This window comes from Cibotium barometz, chromosome 31 (assembly GCF_041138505.1).
Source record: "Cibotium barometz isolate CiBa-2024 chromosome 31, ASM4113850v1, whole genome shotgun sequence".
Lineage (NCBI taxonomy): Eukaryota > Viridiplantae > Streptophyta > Polypodiopsida > Cyatheales > Cibotiaceae > Cibotium > Cibotium barometz.
Window position 1 is genome coordinate 8,497,606 of NC_141076.1, and position 21,999 is coordinate 8,519,604.

Consider the following 21,999-nt stretch of genomic DNA (forward strand, 5'->3'; position numbering starts at 1 on the left):
AGCTAGTAAATGCAACTCTAGGGCATGTTTTCAAGCAATCCTAACTTGTCACTCTTCAAATTTGATGGAACCAAGAAGACAAGATAAAGGAGTAAAAGATTCGATTAAAGAATAAGAAGAATACTTTGATTTGAGAGAATTTGATGAAGTGAGAAAGGTCACTCCTCCAAAAATGAGAAGGCGCTCTTCCCCACCCTCCCACCTCAAACTCAAGTTTTTGATGAAGCAAGAAAGGCCACCTTGCAAAACGACTATGGCATTGAAAAAGGAGCCTTTATGATTGTATTCTTGGCCTTCATCTCCTTCTTGAGCTCTGGCATTGCAAAAGGAGCCTTCTTGGAGCATTAGGTCATCATGTGACATTGTTCACCACATTGAAAATAGAGTCTTAAGACTTTAATTAGCCTTGTCAATAAATTTTGGGTTGTTTTACCATGATTTAGACTTTGATTCCTTGGGGGGTTCACTACATGTAAACCCTCTATATCAGGTGCATTCAACACCTACTACATGTAAACCCTCTATATCAGGTGCATTCAATGCCTACTACATGTAAACCCTCTATATCATGTGCGTTCAACGCCTACTTTAAAAACCCCTTATCTATGAATTTTTCATGAATAAAACACACCCTTTTTCTATTCAATCTGTGAAGACCCCCTTTAAATGGTACCCTTTTGTATGTAAAAAAATGTGTTAAAAAGGGATTTTAAAAATCCCTTCTATTGAACCCACATGCAAACCTTACATATTTATGAGTGACAGCCCCCCCCCCTCAAGCTTGATTCTGAATAGAGACTTGACATCTCTGTAGAAAGCTCCATTCCCACCTTAAGACTTGACATCTCTTTTGGAAAGATGCATTCTCACCTTGATTCTTTTGTCATTGACCAAAACTTTGAGAATTCCTTGATAATTACCTTATTTTAACTATTTTCCTTGTTTCAACCCCATGTCCTATCCTTTTATTTTGATTATAAATTCAAAGTGTTCATTAATTGTTTGTTCAAAGTAGTTCTTTTATTTGCTTACTACATCATGAAAATCTAGTAAGGTACCACCCTCTTTTGCATGAACCTTATATTTAATTGTTCTACAAATTTACTTGTCAAGAGTATGTAGCTCCAAAAATTTATCTTATGCTCTTAAGGTGCTTGTCCCTTTTGAGACAAATTAAGAAACTCTTAGAGGAAAAGGTTATTTTGTCAATTGAGAATTAAGAATTCTCTCCATGTCCATGTTTTGATATCTTATATTGGTGTTCATCTTATCCACATGCAACGTGAGTGATCGATAGTCTATATATAGGAGCTTCTTTTTTGAGGGGGAGGGGCTGCGTTGGGGGATTTTATGATATTTTCTTTCATATTCACCATGAGAATTCAATAATTAGGGGCATTTTGAACAGTTTGCTTCTTCATTTTGCTAAGTCTTCATAATCTCATGATGTTCCACTTTGAACATGAAAATTTTGAGGCAGAGCCCAACCCATGAGGAGACTTGGTTTTAAACACCACATTTGGTTTCCTGTTGGAAAATACACAATTGTTCCATGCAACATGGTATCCAAGACCAATGGGAAGCTTTCACTTGATCCAAGACATGCTACTTAAGGATTGCTTGCTTGAAGGTCTATACACAATCAACAAAAGTTGAGCAAACGTTATATAGAGATAGCTTCAACTCTATGTAAATCTTTTACTGAGTGGTCTTTATATCTCAGAGCTTCTCAACCTTCTCCTTGATCTCATCCACCAACCTTGTTACAATACTCCTCTAAAGTCCAACTCCTCATATTCTCTTAAAATTATAACATTTTTAAATATCTACTCAAGTAACTACTACATATCATTTTAGAAATTTATTCACATTATTCTCCAACTTTCTTTACTTTTACATGGCGTGTGCACCATCTTGAGGGCCTTTGTAAGTTCTCATTACAATCTCTTGTCTATACCACTCCAACATTCATTTTTCTGACTTGTAAGGTGATCTTCTTAGTAAGATGAGGCTAGAAATTCTCTTAAATCATGTTTCTTGAAAAATGTTACAATCATTTTTCCATGTTCCACATGTAAAATATTTTTCGTCATTCTAACAAGCCACAATGATTCAAATTTCATGTAAAAGAAGGAACTATAAGCGTATCAAATTACAATGTGGGATTCTAAGCCAACAAGCTAGTTTTTCAAATTAGTGGAGATTTTGTCAAATAAAGAAAAACCATCTAATTTTTCAAAAATAGCAGGTCACTCATTAGTTTACATAGAAAAACTTGCTTGTTTTTTAGGATCTAGATCATTACAATTAATGAACTCAAGTGATATTTATTGAAATGCTCATAATATTTTGTGAAAAAGGAAATAAATTTAGAATAGATGATGATTTACTTGATCACACAACCTAATTATTTGTATTGTTTTGGTAATTGGAATTTACGACATTAGGACATTTTGGAGGTCATTCGTAGGGCCTTGTAAGAAAATGGTCGATTCTTATTTTCTCTCTCTAGAAAAAATCTTGAAATATTAAAATAAAGAGAATGTAAAAGTCATAAAAGTGTACTCTTTGAGCTAGAGGTAAATTTTCTCCCACGCGACCGTCTTAAAGTTCGTTGGAACCTTCTTTAAAATGATACATTCGAAACTGCAAGAATAAGGTTAGTTCAAGAGGATATTATTGCACGGAAGACAAATTGGAGGGAATTAGAACCTTCATCCCCAATTTCAAAAGACAAATACAAGCCTTCTCTCACCATAGCTAGTCCTATTCTTTCACTCTGCATCATATAGTATACTTACTCATTCCTAGAACACTCCAATAAAGAACAACCATGTACACACTCATTCTATTGAAGAGTCCAATCATGAAAGCATTAAGAGAAAGTACCATCTACACATTAATCTAGATAGTGCATATGCACCCATTCAAAAACGCAGAAGTGGACAACTATTGCTCTCATCAAATGAAGATCATATGAGGTTGTCGGGGAAGCAACACATAGACCTTTGGTGTGATGGCTCCATCTATCCTATTGACCCCTATACTGCTTCACATCCTCCCTTTTCAAATCCCACAACTCTCTTACGTTTTGCAGGTGATGGGCCACAAGCTTACTAGGATATTGCAAGTCAATTTCTTAAATGAAGATCATATGAGGTTGTCGGGGAAGCAACACATAGACCTTTGGTGTGATGGCTCCATCTATCCTATTGACCCCTATACTGCTTCACATCCTCCCTTTTCAAATCCCACAACTCTCTTACGTTTTGCAGGTGATGGGCCACAAGCTTACTAGGATATTGCAAGTCAATTTCTTACTAAGCTCATTTCTTTGGGATTTACATGTTCTCTACGTTAGTAATGAGTAGTGTTGTATTTGTAGGGTTGTAATACATCCTGACAAAGAGAATATTAATCCCAATCTCAATCCAGCAAAGCAACTAAAAACATTCTGACATCAAGAAAGGCAAGAGAAATGATAAAAGAGAAGAAGTTCAAGGTGGTTCAACGAGATATAGTGGATGAATTTGTAACCAACAATACAATTTCAGCTCTGCTGATATTCAATATGCCATGGATTCAAGTGGAGTCAGTCGTAAGGGTTATATTGCCATCCAGAAGTCAGTGTCATCCCTCCTTGAGGCCAAAGGCATTAAAGCAAAGCTACTTCCAACACTTACAAAAGTTTGGAGACATAGGGAGGAATTAAACACAAAACAGCTTCACTATGTTGGTCATTCATACCACATTGTAGGAAAGTTTAAGGGAGAAGGTGGCAGCATATTCTACAATGAACACAACAATATATTCATGGACTTGGAGCTCTTGCAAAAGAGAATGGTGGAGTTCTATGATATTACATTTGAGGAGGTAGGAGGTGTACCTTAATTTGTCATCAAGCTTGATGAGTGCGAGATTATCAAGGAGAAAAAGATGGAAAGGGTCACAATAACACTTATGAGAATAGGGCTCTTTGTAATTGCAGTAGGATGATCCAAATTATTTTAGTGTGCAGTCCGAGACAAACATCTGGTGGCTAGGTTCATTTGAGGTCAAGAAAGAGGACCATGAATCCTTGTTTTGGGTATTTCATCAGACACATATCCCAAATCTCATCAAAGAATAGATGAATGCAAACAGGATGCTCCATGTAGAGAAAAGGGGAGAATTTCAAGTCTAATGGCATCTTGCGGGTGATTTGAAGACTCTGAAGTGCTTATTTAATTACAGCAAAGGGGCCAATGCAAAGTCTCCATGCCTTTACTGCATAGACTCCGCAAGGGTGAGATGGACTCTAAGTGGTGGAGACAACCACCCAACTGACAAATTTTGGATGAGAACTTTAAACCAGTGTTTGAGATTCCTCTTTCCAATGTGATATATGCACGCTTCATGCTTTTTTCATCCCAACAAACCTGGGGTGCCCTTACTTATGAAGCGCTATGTGGATATCCAACACCCATATAATCCCATATAATCCCACAAATATATTATTTATTGATGATACCCCTAAGAAAGCTATGTACAATCCCATGGGAACATGGATATCACCCTTTCCTTTTGAAGGTAATGCAGATGATGTTTATTTGGAAGAACAATTGATTCCATATTTAGATGGATTGTACAAATAAAAAGACTCTGTACAAGATTATGTAATGAGAAATCCTTTTTTGTAATGTAATGTTTTCAACTGTTCTATTCTCACTCAAGTAATGTGGCTTGGAAAATAGTATACATTGTATTGTTTTTTGAAAGTACTGCATTGAACAAAAGGCTCTTGATTAATTATGTTAAAAGAGTACATTCAAATTTGTAATCTCATTAACAAGATATACTTGATTAATTATGTCAGAAGAGTACATTGGAGTGGGTAATGTCAAGTAGGAATGATCTTGACTGTGTTACCCAATTCTTTACATTGTATTAGTCGCTCCCTTCACAATAATTGGTAGGTAAACAATAATTTTTACTACACGAGCTGGAATGCTCCCTTGTAGGGAGCGTTGCACATCCTTGAAGAGCTTGCTCTTTGCTGACTCCATTACTGAGGGGTCTGGGATAGGCCAATCCATGTAGCTCCACTCAGATTGCAAAGGTAGCTCTTCCAAGCGGCCACAATTGTGTTTCTTGTTGAGTAGATGGTAGAAATGATCATAGAAAAAGATTCATGTATCTACAACGCTTTTGTTGCTCCTTCCCTCATACTGTAGCCGACCAATGTGTGTGTGAACCACATTCATAATTGCAATGATGCATTGAACTGGCTCCCACTCCTCATATGATGAGGGGTACACATCTGCAACCATAGACGTGGACAGTTTACACAGTTCATTAGACCATTATGAGAAAATGAAAGATTGACAAGAGATAGATTTACTTACAGTTTTGTGTATGCGAGGGCAATTTTATGTCATCTAGATTCTCAAGCACAAGCTCATTATGCATATATATATATATATATATATATATATATATATGCTGCACTAGGACTTTCTTGATGGTTGTCCTTCCAGTCTCTATCTTGAAGTCTTTTACTCTTCCTTTCCATGACGCCCTAAATGTATTCTTGTTGCTTGTCTTTCTTTTCTTCCTTGACTGCATAAGGACCCATGTGCCCTTGGTGATTAGCACTTCAGTCCACTGATTTTGCACATCGAGAGAGTTGGATACAAGTATAGCAAACACTGATGATCTTGGTCTCCTTGCCCTAGGAATCGAATCATCTATGATGGCATTAGTGGGGCAAAATCAGGATTATATAAAATGAGATTTGCTACCCATCTTTTCAAGAAGGAATGGAGTAAAAAAGCCTGAAGCTTCAGAAAATGGAGTGCAGCAGAAGGTAGAGGAAATGAAAAGAGCGTGAGATATTGTTTAAGGCCAAGAGGAAGTTTGAGAGGGGGGAAATTTTCCCTCCTTTGCAACCCTCCTTTGCAAAAAGGTGTATTTAATGCATGGATTCGAATAGAAGTTTCCCTCCCTATAAAAGTGTAGGTGTGTTTAATGCATTCGGGTGTGAAAAGTGACTATCAAGTGTAAGTAGAGTACATTTTGACGTGAGAAAGAAGAGTTTTTGGATTTAGAAAAAAGAAATAACCTATTTTTCAACGTAACGTTGCCTTCTTCCTGATTGGATGCGCTCCTTTTTCTCTCTCTACTAAAAGGCCCTATGAATGACCTCCAAAATGTCCTAAATGAATGCATATATATTCCAAATGCTTACTCATTTAGCCAAATAAACCCTTAATTTAGAGAGATTAAATTTGTTCTATCATGTGTCTGTGTGAACACAGTTTACTACAACAATAAAACTCATGGAATTTAATGTCTAATTATAATGAAAAGAGGCTTCATTTATTTCTCAACAACTAGTGCATTCAATGCTAGAGTGTGAGCGGCACAAGGATGATAGTACATGAATTTTATTTAGATTTTTCTAATGAGACCCTTAAAATGTGGTGCAAGAGACTAGGATTGGCCACTCAAAGCATGGAGTGATAACATGGGTGTAGGTCACCATCCTAGGGCAATAGCCAAGAAGGGCCATGGAAGCTTGGGTAGCATGAGCACCAAGCAAGAAGACATATTGAACGTCTATAGAGTGAATATGATAAAAAAGGGTACAATGTCCATGAGCCCTATGTCTCATATACATCCGAAGCTCAAACATCCATATGTGACATGAATATGATGTGTCATCATAGCATGATGTTGATGAAGAAGGATCTAGAGAGGTCGAAGCTGCGATGTGCCAAATGTATGTATGAACTCGACAAATGATATATAATTCCTCACCTGAAATGGCAAATCAAGATAACAGCGATGAAGCCAGAATGATAGGATATGAGCAGATATCGCACGATCAGCGTCTAGGGGGATGGAGACATAGTGATGTTGACGATGAAGATGGTGGGTAGCACGGGGATTATAGGCAAGGTAGAAGTAGTAAGGAGAACTCATGTCATCCCGCCAAGGCCCTAAAGTGTGGAAACACCACTAAATGTGCTCAAGAATCCCACACTGTGTGTGGAAAAGCAATATGCTCAAAATGACGAACCATGCATGAACAAAGGCTAAGATGCACGTGTGAATGTCCAAAATACACTAAATGGTCTAAAATGTGCACGTGAATGCCCAAAACACGCTAAAATGGTCCAAAGTATGCACGTGAATGCCCGAACAATCTCAAATAAAACATCAACACGTGTGACACACCTCACACGTGTGAACAATCACCGCACGTGAACACCCTCCACAAAACCCCTAAAATGTATAAACATACCCACATCACCATGCATGTGAAATGACCCAATGATAGGTGGTTGCACAACCATGTAAATGGGTGAAGGAATAAATGTGAAGAGGTATGGACAATTGGGGTATGGGGGGCCAAAGATATGGGTTGGACAAAGTGAAAATGGTGTGGAAGGTGGGGAAATGTGAAAAGAAAAATAGAAAACCCTGAGGGCATCTACAACGTTTATTTTTCTTCCTTCTTACTCTTCCTTGTCAATCATACGCTTTCTCTCTTTCTCCACAGTGCACTCTCACCATTTTATTATCCTTCCTAATGATGATACCTAGAGCTCTTCTAAGCTCAGTGATGGTAAAGGGTTGTGTTGCTGTTTGTTTGTTGAGCTGCCCGTTGACTGTTGAGCTGCGTCTCCTCCTGCAGGTTGGCCAAGAGAGCCGCTGATCGGCCAGCGCCTGCTGCTGGAGTTGGAATGCTTACAGCCTAATGTTGTGTATGTTTGCTGAGCCGCCCGCTGGCTGTGCTGAGCTGCGCCTCCCCCCCTGCAAGTCGGCCAAGAGAGCCTCTCTACAGATGTTGTCACCAGCAGCAGCATTGATACACAGCAGCAGCGCCTTCTGTTGGTTGTTGAGTCTGACGTTGCTTCCAACTCTACGGCAATAGCAGTGTGATATGCACGTTGCGTTGATACTACACAGCAACGTTGATACGCCTGTAGAGAGTCAGCTGTAGTCTGCGCTGAAGATCTTAAAGAAAATTATTGGTCTTGCATATTTGTACATTCAACTTCAAGGGGCTAGCCTTATGGTGCCCAAATCAAGATGATACTTGAAGTCTACAAAGGTGACATACGTAATCAAAGCTACATTTTCATTTTGAGACCTTGTTACAAAGATGACATGTTCTACAAAGATGACATATCTAATGAAAGCTATATTTTGAGACCTTGTTACCCCTACAAAATCCTCTGAGTTCTCAACTTAATAAGAACCCAAGGGTGTAGCCTTTTCATACTACCGGGTGTTTACATGCCGTTGGAAGGTGCATCGGGCAGAGGCTCAAGCCCCAAATGCGTGCCTCTCACACAAGCTCTCAAGGATGAGGATGAAGAGAGAGGGAGGGTTAGAGAAAATCTACACTACCTAAAACCACCCTAATGAATGGAATGAACAAGAAATGAGTAACACAACTATACAAATCCCTTGAGATAACCTTATCTCCGTCATACAACAATCCCAATTGACAAGATTAAGGGCTCTTACATATAGAATGCTCTCACCATCCCACATGCAATGAACCTAAGAGAAGACCACAGCACTCTCCCCATCCTCCTCCAGGAAAGATGCCAACAATCAAGCACACAAACCTCCATCTTCTAACACAACCTCACACCTTCTCATCACTAGCTACATGGCAAGAAGAAGGACCAAGGGATCTTCCACCCTTGCCAACACACACACACTCTCTCTCACACAAGAACTAACAAAGAGGGCAAGGGGAACAAGAGAAGGCTTTAACCGATAAGGTGTGGCTAAACCCAATCATAGTGTACCAAGAGACTTCTCCTCAATCAATGTATTGTGCTAAATGGGGAGAAGTCCTTCTGATAATAAGAAGAGCAGGCCAAAGGATGGGAAATAGTCAATGTCAATGAGGCTATCTTTTGCATCATAGTGTCCACAGACACTATCCCAAGATGATGAGAAGTGGTTGTCTCGATGATAAGGATAAATGTAGCTCAACCACTGATGTAAGATAATCTGGATACTTGAAGGGTGTGCTAGTCAAAGCACATGCTACCTCATTGGAGGAGACAAGATGTGTGTCATGGTGTAACACCTCCACGTGAAGCTTTGGATAGAAAAAATCAATGTGATCCTAGAGCAGTAATAAGAGGTAAAAGGGAAGGCCATGATGAGCCATATATAATAAAGAGCCTCTATACACCACATCATGATGTGTAGATCATGTGTCCCCAAAGATCACGCAAGCAAGATCCTCCCATGCCGCTCTCAAGAATGGAACTGAATCCCAAGGATTCAGTTCCAAGGATTTGAATAAACTAGTGATGCAGGTGTGGTCATGGGGGATGGGTAGCTGACAAAGTAGTGACACTAATGAATCCATGCTAGATCACAAAAAAGAATGAAGCGTAAAAGGAAGACGCATGATCAATGTGTTTGTGCCACCTTTGTGCCAATGTGCACACAAATAGGGGTGTACATAACACAAGAGTGTGTGCTCCACTTATATCTCTGTGGTGTTCTAGATACAAAGATGAGTGATCAAATCTGCATGAAAAAATATGAGAATGCTATGTGCACACAAAAAAATTAGCCCCCAAAGGTGCAAAGTGAAGCACAAAAACATGTTACCCCTCATAAAAAATTCACACCGCCTAATGTTGAGTGACAAGGGGGTGATAGATCCTTTACAAATTTAAAATTAAAAAAATGGGTTAAAGCATTAGAAAGATGTTATTTATTTTGTATAAGTTAGTAAAAATAAAGAAGTTAGTAAAAGTTAGAAGGGGTGTGTGTGTATGCACGCATGTAGTGTGTTAAATTAAGGTGGAGTTAGTGTCCAAGTTGAAAATTAGTGTACAATACATATTAGTGAAAGGTTAGTGATGAAATGTGTGTGCATAGGTGTGTGAGTGCAAGAGCTAATCTGCAAGAGGTGTATGAGTGTGTGGTAGAGGGGGGATTAGGTGGGAAAATCTAAAAATGAAGGGGGGAAGGAAACATGTGGAGTGGAGGGATAAGGGGGGAAGAGGAAAAAAGATGTTCCAGGGGAATTGGATGAGGAGGGGATAAGCCGATAAGGGGGTAGGTGTAGGGTTTCTTTAATTATTTTTATTTTATTTTATTTTATCTGTTATGAGGCTGTTTTGTTGCTAGAGCGGGCTCCCCTCCCCACGATTGTACTGAAGCTCTTCAAGGTTGGGCTCCTTCATCGCTTGCTCTGCTGTTGTAGCATTTTTGCTTTATTGCTAGAGTCGTTGCCCTTCCCCCACAATTACATTTAGGCTTCGCATGTGGCTGTGGCATGTGGCTAGAAGCTTATCGCTTCGCAGCACCCCTATTCTTGGTAACCTACCACCACCAATGCATTGTAACTTTGTGCACGTTTGCTACCGCCTAGCTGTTATGGAAATGAGAATTGTGAAATTATTTGATATTTTATGTGATATTTATGGTACGCTCATTTGCCACATGGTCGTGAACTGGCTACACGCGAGAGCGTGGAGCAGTGGTCGCATCCTGTTGGTGGGCGGATAAGTGAGATTTAATGTGTCTTGTGTTTTTGGTGAGCAGACCAGTGCATGAAGTAGCGTGGGTGCGATGGATTTTGGCCGGTGTGCGACCATCATATTTTTATGTGCGATGATGGTCGCCCACCCATAGTTTCATTTAATTAAATTGCAACAATTTTAATATAAATAGCCAAGCTTGAGGACCAAGTTACTTTTTGATATTAATGGCCCAAAGTGGAATGTATCAAGCTAAATTTGTGAGCACTTACTTTTTGCTAATACATAAATACATGCATGAGGAAGCCTGCTCACTCATGCATGGGGGGAGATTGAACCCACTCTTTTTGTGGTGCATAATTGTTATATTTATCTCCTTCTTGTTTATTTGCAAAGCTTGAAGCTATGGTTATGGAGATTTATTAACAGCATTGGTATAAGAGCTTTGGATTAATTCAAGCGCTTTGGATTAATTCAAGCTTCTTGAAGCCGGTCAACGACTAATGGACAAAGAGGTGAAAGAGACAAAGGCACATGTGATTTTGGTAATTTTTTAATTTAATTTGAAGAAGAATAAGTTTATGTGTATGTTTATGTATGGTTGAAACAAGGCTTGTTTTTAACCATTGGACAACAAATTTCCATCAATCTTTTGTGTCCAAAGGATAAAGGAAGGTGGAGAACCATTAGTGGGTTTGTAAAAACCACAAAAACCACCTTCCTCAACTCTAATCCTCTTCATAATGGGCCTCTAAGGATAGAATGAGCAAGGGAAGGATTAGAAATCCATCATGGACAGATGAGGGCTGCCATATTTATTTTCTTCTCCCAAATTTATCTTTTTCGCCTTTTTTTCTTCCTCAAGTATTCGCTAAGCGCTAATTGCTTTTCTTTTACCAAAGCTGTGGGCAAGCGTTAACACATATATATTTCTTCTTCTTCTTTTTAAATTTCATTTTTATCCACCTTCTGCCGTAGGGGCATGGCAATGGCGGAATTCTGCGTTTATTCCCCAGAGTTTATCTTGTTTATTATAAGCTTTGAAGATTTAATTTTGAAAAAAAAAGGCTTTTTTTTTTAATATTCCCTACTTGCGCTGCGCACATCTGTGCTCGTTAAAGAGCTTTGTTATAAGCCTTATTAAAGCTTTTAAACAAAAGCTTTAATTTTTGAATTACAAAATTCCCCTTTTACAAGCTTTAAAATATATATATATATATATAGTTTGATACATAATTCTTTCTCCCCCTTGGATCCGCCTGTAGCTTTAACAAAAACTTCCTATAACACACACACACACACACATATATATATATATATCAAAAACCTTATGTTCTAAAGCTTTATAATATAAGCTCTATAACACATATTATAAAGCTTTGACTTTAGCATTTTAGTTTTTGATTTTATTAAAAAGAAGGGGCTATACCACTCAAGCATAAGCTTCAAGCAAATTCAACATAAAGGATCACAAGGAATAGCAAATTTGAGCAAACTCAAGATCTTCAAAGCATTATCCAAGGCTTACATCGAAACTCTATCAAGAATGTCTCATACTTTTGTTAAGACTTACTTTTTGCACAGTAAATCAAGACTTCCTAATGACACTACTTACTCTTCAACATACAAGCTTCCGACTGCTTACAAATTACAGGTGAAAGCTAAGTAATAATTACACTTTCTAAATTTTATAAATTAACAATTGAAGTTTGATAATATATTATTGAAACTAACATGCAGATTAGTATATGCAAAAGATCTGATGATTTACTAGTTAAGTATTCACCTTATGTAATTTGATTACTTGCAAAAAATAAAAATTATTAGTTGTTGATTAGTTTTCATCTAACTGATATTTTGCATTTCAACCCAAGTACGTTTTCCCATTTTCCATAACAAATCAATGAAAATGCATTCCACTTGTGCATTCCCACTCACAGAAGATACATAACTCATTCCACATTAGTTTATTGAGAACCTTTAAAGGCCCCACTCCTGTTAACCCTATTATTGATAATCCACCTCTCCTCAAGGATGACTTTGAAGTTCTAGTACCTGAAAGTATTATAGACCATGACCAAACAACCACCCGTATACTGGAACTGTGTATCATCGTTACTTGGTGAAGTATAAGAATAATTGTATTGAGGAATCACAGTGGATTCCTGAAACATTACTTACCCCGCACTACCGATACTTGATTATGGCATACCACTCACATCCACATGGATTCTTTTATGGACACCGATTCGCGAGACAGAGGCAGTGTCATAGTTCCTCCACATGTTTTGGTTGCTGATTCGCCGACTTAGGTAGCACATTCATTTAGTGCTGATTCACCGACTAAGGCAACACATTCATTTAGTGCCGATTCGCCGACTAAGGCAGCACATTGATTTAGTATCGATTTACCAACTGAGGTAGCACGTTAGAATGAGTTTGGCCACCTTTTCTTTTCTTTATTTCACACAACTGAGGACAGTTGCTTTTTAACTCTATGGTATGTTATGGAAATGAGAATTGTAGATTTAATTGTGGAATTATTTGATATTTATGGTACGCTCATTTGCCACACATGGAGCAATGGTCGCATCGTGTTGGGCGGATAAGTGAGATTTAACGTGTCTTGTGTTTTTGGTGAGTAGATCAGTGCATGGAGTAGCATGGATGCGATGGATTTTGGCCGGTGCACGGCCGTCGTATTTTGATGTACGATGATGGTCATCCACCCATAGTTTTATTTACTTAAATTGCAACAATTTTAATGTAAATAGCCAAGCTTGGGGACCAAGTTACTTTTTGATATTACTGGCCCAAAGTGGAATGTATCTAGCTAAATTTGTGAGCACTTACTTTTCGCATACGTGCATGAGGAAGCGCGCTCACTCATGCATGGGGGGAGATTGAACCCACTCTTTTTGTCGTGCATAATTGTTATATTTATCTCCTTCTTGTTTATTTGCAAAGCTTGAAGCTACGGTTATGGAGGTTTATTAATTGGTTTATGGAGGTTTAAATGCTGTTATATAAATTGGTTTATGGAGGTTTAAATGCAATGCTGTTATATAAACCTCCATAACCGTAGCTTCAAGCTAGTCTCCCCCCATGCATGAGTGAGCATGCTTCCTCATGCATGTATTTATGTATTAGCAAAAAGCAAGTGCTCACAATTTAGCTTGATACATTCCACTTTGGGCCATTAATATCAAAAATTAACTTGGTCCCCAAGCTTTGCTATTTACATTAAAATTATTGCAATTTAATTAAATGAAACTATAGGTGGGCGACCATCATCGCACATCCAAATACGACGGCCATACATCGGCTAAAATCCATTGCACCCACACTACTCCGTGTAGTAATCTATTCACCAAAAACAGAAGACACATTAAATATCACTTATCCGCCCAACACGATGTGACCACTGCTCCACGCTCTCCCGTGTAGCCAGTCACACGACCATGTGGCAAATGAGCGTACCATAAATATCACATAAAATATCAAGTAATTCCACAATTCTCATTTCCATAACACTAGCTGCCTAGCCAAGCAGCTCCTTTGCGCACATTTGCCGTCAACCACCTCTTTGCCTAGTTGACCAATGCATTGCATCTCTGCGCATGTTTTCTATCAGCCATTTCTTTGCCTGGCTACCGAGCTGAGCAGCTCCTTGCTTAGTTCCTTTTGTTGCCTACTAGCGGTGACTCAATAGCTCAATATGAATACCCCCTTTTTTAAAGGCAGTTACATCATTAATCATTTAGAGCTTATTTTTAACAAGCAAGTTCTAAGCAATGTTCTCTATATGAGTAAAATATGCATATTTGTTTCTCTCAACTTTCACTTTTTTATGTGCTTTTAACATCTCCCCAAGTAATCATCTTCTTAGCTTCTCTTTAATGTACAAATACTTGCTGTCTTTAGAAAAAATAGCATTTTTGCTACTCCATCTTCTGATGCACTTTAACTCTAAACTTGCTATTTTTTAGAAACCAGTATTTTTGGGATATCTTTTTTCACAAACCAACCTTGCAATATTATTTTAACAAGGTGAAAAATCAACTAAGATACCAAATTTGTAGATGCACCAATTTGTTGTAAAAGTCTTGGCACCCAAGTAATCTCATCTTTGCTCCTTGCCAAGCCTTGTCCCATCTTGAAGTGTGTTACCTCCTTGTGAATGATCACGGCAACGAAACTAATGTGTAGCCTTTTTGTGCTCCTGGGTGTTCGCACGCCGTTGGAAAGCACATAGGAGGCTCGGGCTCCAAATACTTGCCTCTCACACAAGCTCTTGGGGAAGAGGATGAACAAAGAGGGAGGGTTAGAGAAAATATACACTACCTAACACCCTATTGAATGGAATGAACAAGAAATGAGCAACACAACTATACAAATCCCTTGAGAAAACCTTCTCTCCATCACATCAATTGACAAGATTAAGGGCTCTTACATATATGCTCTCACTATCCCACATGCAATGAACCCAAGAGAAGACCATAGCACTCTCCCCATCCTCCTCCAAGCAAGATGCAAACCCTCAAGCACACAAATCTCCCTCTTGCAACACAACCTCACACCTTCTCACTAGATACACGGCAAGAAGAAGGGCCAAGGGATCTTCCACCCTTGCAACACACACTCTCTCTCACACAAGAACTAACAAGAGGGCAAGGGGAATAAGAGGAGGCTTTGCACAAGAGAAAGCTCACACTCTCACTCAAGGACAAGACATAAGAGTGGATTCCACTCTAGGGTACAGAGGGAATGAGCTCTCCCTCACCCATGCCTTCATTATATAGAAAATATAATTCCACATGTCAAGCATGGGTGAGATTTCATAGATTATAACCAATGAGGTGTCACTAAACCCAATCACCCTTATGCCTAAGGTATAAATCAAATAATATGTGGATCAATGAATAATACAATGTGAACAAATCATGTGCACATGCACCTAGAGTGGACAATGAAGCTCAATGTCAGCCTAGGTGTTAACCCCAAGGATTGACACCAAGCCATGATAAGAACTAGTAAATGAATTTGTGTCTAGTTTGTATGCATGACTTCACCTAGAGGAAGATTATGTCATAATATTGGGGAACTTGTTTCGAGTCAATTCGAGGGATCATACTAAAGAGTCTCTAGGCTAATCGTAATAGTAGATCAGTGCACGGAGTAGCGTGGATGCGATGGATTTTGGCCAGTGCATGGCTGTCGTATTTTGATGTACGATGATGGTCGCCTGCCCATAGTTTCATTTAATTAAATTGCAACAATTTTAATGTAAATAGCCAAGCTTGGAGACCAAGTTACTTTTTGATATTACTAGCCCAAAGTGGAATGTATCAAGCTAAGTTTGTGAGCACTTGCTTTTTGCATACATGCATGAGGAAGCGCGCTCACTCATGCACGGGGGGGAGACTGAACCCACTCTTTTTGTCGTGCATAATTGTTATATTTATCTCCTTTAGCTTCAAGCTTTGCAAGCTAAAGGAGATAATAATATCTCCTTTAGCTTGCAAAGCTTGAAGCTAAAGGAGATAAATATAACAATTATGCACGACAAAAAGAGTGGGTTCAGTCTCCCCCATGCATGAGTGAGCATGCTTCCTCATGCATGTATTTATGTATTAGCAAAAAGCAAGTGCTCACAAATTCAGCTTGATACATTCCACTTTGGGCCATGAATATCAAAAATTAACTTGGTCCCCAAGCTTGGCTATTTACATTAAAATTATTGCAATTTAATTAAATGAAACTATGGGTGGGCGACCATCATCGCACATCCAAATACGACGGCCGCACATCGGCCAAAATCCATCGCACCCGTGGACACTACTCCGTGTAAGTAATCTATCACCAAAAACAGAAGACACATTAAATCTCACTTATCCACCCAACACGATGCGACCACTGCTCCACGCTCTCCCATGTAGCCAGTCACGACCATGTGGCAAATGAGCGTACCATAAATATCACATAAAATATCAAGTAATTCCACAATTCTCATTTCCATAACACTAGCTACCTAGCCAAGCAGCTCCTTTGCGCACATTTGTCGTCAACCCCCTCTTTGTCTAGTTGACCAATGCATTGCATCTCTGCCCATGTTTTCTATCAGCCATTTCTTTGCCTGGCTACCGAGCTGAGCAGCTCCTTGCTTAGTTCCTTTTTTGTTGCCTAGTAGTTGTGACTCAATAGCTCAATATGAAAAGTAATACCCCCTTTTTTTAAAGACAGTTACATCATTAATCATTTAGAGCTTATTTTTAACAAGCAAGTGCTAAGCAATGTTCTCTATATGAGCAAAATATGCATATTTGTTTCTCTCAACTTTCACTTTTTAATGTGCTTTTAACATCTCCCCAAGTAATCATCTTCTTAGCTTCTCTTTGATGTACAAATACTTGTGTTTTTAGAAAAAATAGCATTTTTGCTACTCCATCTTCTGATGCACTTTAACTCTAAACTTGCTATTTTTTAGAAACCAATATTTTTGGGATATCTTTTTTCACAAACCAACCTTGCAATATTATTTTAACAAGGTGAAAAATCAACTAAGATACCAAATTTGTAGATGCACCAATTTGTTGTAAAAGTCTTGGCACACCCAAGAAATTTCATCTTTGCTCCTTGCCAAGCCTTGTCCCGTCTTGAAGTGTGTTACCTCCTTGTGAATGGTCACGGCAACGGAACTAATGTGTAGCCTTTTTGTGCTCCTAGGTGTTCGCACACCGTTGGAAAGCACATAGGAGGCTCGGGCTCCAAATACTTGCCTCACACAAGCTCTTGGGGAAGAGGATGAACAAAGAGGGAGGGTTAGAGAAAATATACACTACCTAACACCCTACTGAATGGAATGAACAAGAAATGAGCAACACAACTATACAAATCCCTTGAGATAACCTTCTCTCCATCACATCAATTGACAAGATTAAGGGCTCTTACATATATGCTCTCACTATCCCACATGCAATGAACCCAAGAGAAGACCATAGCACTCTCCCCATCCTCCTCCAAGCAAGATGCAAACCCTCAAGCACACAAACCTCCCTCTTGCAACACAACCTCACACCTTCTCACTAGATACACGGCAAGAAGAAGGGCCAAGGGATCTTCCACCCTTGCAACACACACTCTCTCTCACACAAGAACTAACAAGAGGGCAAGGGGAATAAGAGGAGGCTTTGCACAAGAAAAAGCTCACACTCTCACTCAAGGACAAGACACAAGAGTGGATTCCACTCTAGGGTAGAGGGAATGAGCTCTCCCTCACCCATGCCTTCATTATATAGAAAATATAATTCCACATGTCAAGCATGGGTGAGATTTCATAGATTACAACCAATGAGGTGTCACTAAACCCAATGCCTAAGGTATAAATCATATAATATGTGGATCAATGAATAATACAATGTGAACAAATCATGTGCACATGCACCTAGAGTGGACAATGAAGCTCAATGTCAGCCTAGGTGTTAACCCCAAGGATTGACACCAAGCCATGATAAGAACTAGTAAATGAATTTGTGTCTAGTTTGTATGCATGACTTCACCTAGAGGAAGATTATGTCATAATATTGGGGAACTTGTTTCGAGTCAATTCGAGGGATCATACTAAAGAGTCTCTAGGCTAATCGTTTGGAGAATGATACAAAGGGGTTTGCATATTTGCAAGAGGACGCATAAAATTTTAGCCTTGTCACACATAAAGATTAAAGGATTCCCTCATATTGTAGTCTAGCAGCAGAGTTGGAGTTTCATTAGGAGTCAAAAGGAACATCCTTGTGATATTGTGGGATATGCATAAACTCAAGGGAGATTATGTGTTTTGATCGATGCATACTAGACCATTCAAAACATGCATGTTTGAGTGCTAACCTTCACAAGCAAGATTACATGCAATCAAACCATATTCAAGACAACTCAAAGAAGGGAACTTATTTGTAGATGTCAGAGCGAGGGAGATATAATCAAACACTCAAGAGTGCACGGAATCAAGGAGTACAAGGCAGTGAATAAACATAAAAGTTTTCCATTGGAAAGATAAGGACCCTCAGATATTATAGTTTGAAAATTAATAAATAATTCATTAGTCGATTTTCTTATTGGAGAAAAAAGGGGTGGTCGGTTACTCTTATAAAAAATATGTAGCTATGTGGTTGAATGCCTTGACGATATGATCATTCTATATTCATGTGTGAAATTAATTCGAATTAAGACTCCGCTAAGAGTAAGAGTGAGACAGACCTTGGTGTGGTGGTTAGGTCAATGCCATGTCTTTTGTGGAAGCATGTGTATCTCTGCGAAAGAAATCTCCTTATATTTGAGAGTGAATTTAGTGAGGCTGATATAAATTACTATTGAAGTGGTAGGTAGGACTCTACAGAGCCTAATGGAGATTGGGGGTAGTCGGTTTGAGGTTCTCATACAAGAGAACATGTGACAAACGCTTCAATAATTTATAAGGATTTTGGGATCTATGTTGTATATGTGTGCCATGTCAATGATGATTATTGGGATGTGTTGCAAACTGAAAATTTGAGGGTCCAAAGTGGGATAAGTCCAGTGGATGTGGGTGTGGAGTTCAATTTTACTTGATCTGCTTTTAATTATGCCTTCAACTTTTCAAAATATTGTGAATATTCAATTGAGTTTTGTTCTATTTTCATAATAGAGTGAAATGAACCCTTACAAGTGGTATAAGAACATTATGTCTATGAGATAATTGTAACTGTCTATTGAAGATGGAGGGAATGAACATGCTATGATGCAATACGATACAAAAATAGAATACAATGATTAAGATTCTTGTAGCACATCCAATAGAATCTTGGACCCATCAAGAAGACAATCTCTCAACATACCATATGAGAAGGAAACCAAGTAAACAATCCAAATGTTGTTGAGCATGAAAGAATATATAAAGTGGGGCATCATATGAGATACATGTTTACCCCTAATGATGGTGATTTCTTTGTCAAGAGGATACTAACCATGAGGAACACTTTAATTTTGAAAACCATTTCCAAGGAAGAAGAGATGGAACACTTAACATGCATGAGAAGAAGGAAGATTTTAACACAACTTGGGACAATGAAGACCTAGTAAATGCAACTCTAGGACATGTTTTCCAGCAAGCCAGACTTGGGACAAGGAAGACCTAGTAAATGCAACTCTAGGACATGTTTTCAAGCAAGCCAAACTTGTCACTATCCACATTCGATGGAATCAAGAAGACAAGAGATGCAACAAAAGATTCGACTAACAAGAAGATTACTTTAATTTGAGATAATTTGATGAAGTGAAAAACGCCAAGCTAGCCATTCTTAAGTTAAAGGATGTTGCCCAACTTTGGTGGAAGAGAGTGGTTATACCAACCATTAACTTGGAGGGATAACGAACAAAATAGCCAAAATAAGTGCTCAAGGTAATCATCAAGGAAATCTCTATGGAATCAACAAAGCTTTGGTCAACGATAAAAGAAGCAAGGTGGGAAAGGAGCTTTCTAAAAGAAATGTCAAGTCTATATTCAGAATCACGGTGAGAAGGGAGCTTTCTAAAGAGATGTGAAGCCTCTATTCAGAATCAAAGTGCAAAATGAAAAGATGTGGTAAAACAACTGAGATTTTATTGAAAAGGCTCAAAGTCTAACTATTTCGAAGTGGAAAACAAGGTCACATGACAATCTAGTGCACCAAAAAGGCTCCTTTTTCAATGTTGAAGCTCAAGAAGGAGATGAAGGCCAAGAATATAACAATAAATATTGACCCACCAAGAAGGCTCCTTTTTTAATGCTACAACTCAAGTAGATGAATACATTAATAAATGATCCACAAACCTTAAGAGGAGTATGCAAAAGAATAAGTGTGAAAGCTATGCTATATGTATGTCTATGCTACTATCCTATGTAGTCATCCTATGAGCCCTAATTACTAGGGTATCCTTAGAGCTTTACTAATACTCGCTTTGCACCATCTCTCTTAATTTTTCTAGACTAGCTAGGACTTTGTTATTCTCAATTCTGCTCATTACACACAACCACCCTTTCTTGGATATACAAGCTCAAGTAATTGCTCCTAATTAAAATAAGTGGTTAAGTAGCAATAGGCTTAACTCCAAGGGTAACTCCATAGACACCAAGGGTAACTCCATAGACGCCAAGGGCATGATTGTGGAACTCACATGTTGCCAAGTGGTGGTTGCTAGCCAATTTCGATTGAACTAGCTCGGTTACAAAAGGAGAACCTCCAACTGAATTACAAGCTTCTTTTGGGCATGATTGTGGAACTCACATGTTGCCAAGTGGTGGTTGCTAGCCAATTTCGATTGAACTAGCTCGGTTACAAAAGGACCACCTCCAACAGAATTACAAGCTTCTTTTGAGGGAGATGCTGTATGAAATTTTTGTGACATCCTCCAAAGCATTTTCTTTGTGAGTGGGGGAAGCAATCCCTTTGGGGCTACCAACCACCCTTGTAACTAGAGGCAAGGAGCACCACACCCAAGGGCGCAACCATCGGTGCAAAACACAAAGGCCTGGGGCTACCAACCACACTTGTAACTAGAGGCAAGGAGGACTACACCCAAGGGAGCAACCATCGGTGCAAAACGCAAAGGCCTGTCCCTAGTCAACAACCAAGGAGAAGAGTGCATGGAAACAAAGGGTCGCACACGCAAGCCCACGTGTGACAGGAACGGGCCCAAGCCTCACTCTCTCAAGTACATCGTCGAAAGAGAGAGAGGGAGAGACTACTCCCTTCTTGGCCTCAGGTCTCCAATATGAGCTTGCCATATGTGATCCAAAGGCACATGGCAATACCTTGTTTTCTCCACGAAGGAAGTTAATCTCGAGTATTTGGTATATTCAACCACAGCAGACTATCCTTAGGCTGCCCCCAGATCGAGATAATACCTTCTCTACAAAGATGATACCTTCTACAAAGATGACATACTTATTGTTACAATCACAGGTAATGAATGCTACGTTTTGAGTGTATCCCTATAAAATCCTCTGAATTCTCAACTTAACTGGAACCCAAGCCATGATAAGAACTAGTAAATGAATTTGTGTCTAGTTTGGTGCACCTAGGGGGAGTCCAAACTGTACTGAAGGGGTGGGAGATGGTCCATGCAGAGCACATATCCTGAGAACCAAGTACAAACTCAGGCATACCATCCTACACGGTGGCCCTTGATTGTCAGCTGTCTCGAAGACCCTTGATTGCTAGCTGTCTTGGGGCAGGCCTCCGGTACCTATAGGGATCAATGGAGGTATGCACCCTTTTGGAAGAGTGCATCCAGCATCCACTACCATTGGGGCTGCAGGAAACTTAGCCTAGATAATCTGGTGCGGGACCGATGGTTTGTTGTCAGAGATGTCAATTTTAGACCTTACAACCATAGGTCACAAAAAACCATGTAGGTATAAGATTTTAGGACCTTCATAACCATAAGAGATAAAAGACCTGCCTCTCCCCTCACCTTG